At 47.6% G+C, this 2,627-nt stretch overlaps 1 non-coding gene across 1 annotated transcript; it reads left to right on the forward strand.

Annotated features, from left to right (window-relative positions):
- The first annotated feature begins 412 nt into the window (after positions 1–412).
- Positions 413–487, forward strand: Trnas-aga (transfer RNA serine (anticodon AGA)). Its single transcript has one exon. It is a non-coding gene; the product is annotated as a tRNA-Ser (tRNA).
- The last annotated feature ends 2,140 nt before the right edge of the window (positions 488–2,627 follow it).

The raw sequence follows: 2,627 nt of genomic DNA on the forward strand, positions 1-2,627 counted from the left end.
TCCGATGAACACTCGCCGACAACACGCTGGGTTCTATTACAAAGACGTCTTCGAGCCAGTCACATATCTGGGAGCCTATTCCGTATGTACGTACCTCCGTTAATACTATGCAGTGGGATACCGGGTAGGATGCTTTTCGGAAATCTATAAATAAGGAATTTGCCTGAATGAGTTTTTCACTCTGCAGCGTAGTGTGCGCTGATATGAAACTTCCCGGTAGGATAAATTGTGTGCCGCATCGAGACTCGAACTCGGGTCCTTCGCCTTTCGGGGGCAAGTGCTCTACCAACTCAGCTACCCAAGCACGACTCACGGCCCGTCCTCACAGCTTTAAAGCTCACAGCTGTCAAGTTTGAAAGGTAGGAGACGAGGTACTGGCAGAAGTAAAGCTGTGAGGACGGGGCGTGAGTCGTGCTTGGGTAGCTCAGTTGGTAGAGCACTTGCCCGAGAAAGGCAAAGGTCCCGAGTTCGAGCCTCGGTCCAGCACACTGTTTTCATCTGCCAGGAAGTTTCAAGGAATTTGCCTGTTGCCCTACATGCATAGTTCGCAGCATATCATGCAAGAAAAGAGCAAGCTGGGTTTCGCACGGGCGATGCTTTCTAAAGACGTGCTAGTTCGCGAACATGAGCTTTTCTGTCTCTAGGAAACTTGTTACATTCGAACTCAGAATATGCTATAGAATTCTGCAGCGAGTCGATGTTAAGGATGTTGGTCTGTAATTTTGCGGGCCCGTTTTTTTACCCTTCTTACATACAGGAGTCACCTGCGCTTTGTCCCAGTCGCTTGGCATTTTGCGCTGGACGAGAGATTCGCGACAATTGAAAACTCAGAAAGGGGCCAATGACTGCACTTTGTGCACTACTGGCCATTAAAATTGCTGCATCACGAAAATGAAATGCTACAGACGCGAAATTTAACCGACAGGAAGAAGATGCTCTGATATGCAAATGATTAGCTTTTCAGAGTATTCACACAAGTTTGCCGCCGATGGCGAAACCTACGACGTGCTGACATGAGGAACGTTTCCAACCGATTTCTGATACACAAACAGCAGTTGACCGGCGTTGCCTGGTGAAACGTTGTTGTGATGCCTAGTGTAAGAAGGAGCAATGCGTACCATCACGTTTCCGACTTTGATAACGATCGGATTGTAGCCTATCGCGATTGCGGTCTATCGTATCGCGTCACTGCTGCTGGCGTTGGTCGAGATCCAATGACTGTTAGCAGAATATGGAATCGGTGGGTTCAAGAGTTTAATACGGAACGCCGTGCTGGATCCCAACAGCCTCGTATCACTAGCAGTCGAGATGACAGGCATCTTATCCGCATGGATGTAACGGATCGTGCAGCCACGTCTCAATCCCTGAGTCAACAGATGGGGACGTTTGCAAGACAACAACCATCTTCACGAACAGTTCGACACGTTTCCAGCAGCATGGACTATCAGCTCGGAGACCATGGCTGCAGTTACCCTTGACGCTGCATCACAGACAGGAACGCCTGCGATGGTATACTCAACGACGAACCTGGGTGCACGAATGGCAAAACCATTTTTTCGGATGAATCCAGGTTCTGTTTACAGCATCATGATGGTAACATCCGTGTTTGGCGACATCGAGGTGCACGCAAAATGGAAGCGTGTATTCGCCATCGCCATACTGGCGTATCATCCCGGCGTGATGGTATGGGGTGCCATTGGTTACACATCTCGGTCACCTCTTGTTCGCACTGACGGCACTTTGAACAGTGGACGTTACATTTCAGATGTGTTACGACCCGTGGCTCTACCGTTTATTCGGTCCCTGCGAAATCTTACATTTCAGCAGGATAATGCACGACCGCATGTTGCAGGTCCTGTACGGGCCTTTCTAGATACAGAAAATGTTCGACTGCTGCCCTGGCCAGCACATTCTCCAGATCTCTCACCAATTGAAAACGTCTGGTCAATGGTGGCCGAGCAACTGGCTCGCCACAAAACGCCAGTCACTACTGTTGATGAACTGTGGTATCGTGTTGAAGCTGCATGGGCAGCTGTACCTGAACACGCCATCTAAGCTCTGACTCAATGCCCAGGCGTATCATGGCCGTTATTATGGCCAGAGGTGGTTTTCTGGGTACTGATTTCTCAGGATCTATACACCCAAATTGCGTGAAAATGTAATCACATGTCAGTTCTAGTATAATATATTTGTCCAATGAATACCCCTTTATCATCTGAATTTCTTCTTGGTGTAGCAATTTTAATGGCCAGTAGTTTATAAACTGGGTAGACTAAGTTAAGAAATTCAGCTACATAAGCAGCGAATTAACGTACTACTGACGAAGCAAGGAGGATGTGGTAAGCACTTCAAAAACGGTATTTCCGTCCAAGACATATCTGTTAGTGTCATAGGTCTTCATTTGTGGAAGCATTTTGTGCGAATGTACGCTTGGTGCACAGTATTGCGGGATAGTGAAATATGGGCTGTGGGAAAACATGAAAGAAGAGAACCGAAGCACTTGTGATGTGGTGCTACAGAAGACTGATAACGTAAGGAATGAGGAGGTTCTCTAGAGAATAGGCGGCGAAACAAATGTATGGAAAATAGTGAAGGTACAAGGGACAGGCAGGTATGACATTTGTTAA

The sequence above is a fragment of the Schistocerca nitens genome, chromosome 8 (genome assembly GCF_023898315.1).
Source record: "Schistocerca nitens isolate TAMUIC-IGC-003100 chromosome 8, iqSchNite1.1, whole genome shotgun sequence".
Lineage (NCBI taxonomy): Eukaryota > Metazoa > Arthropoda > Insecta > Orthoptera > Acrididae > Schistocerca > Schistocerca nitens.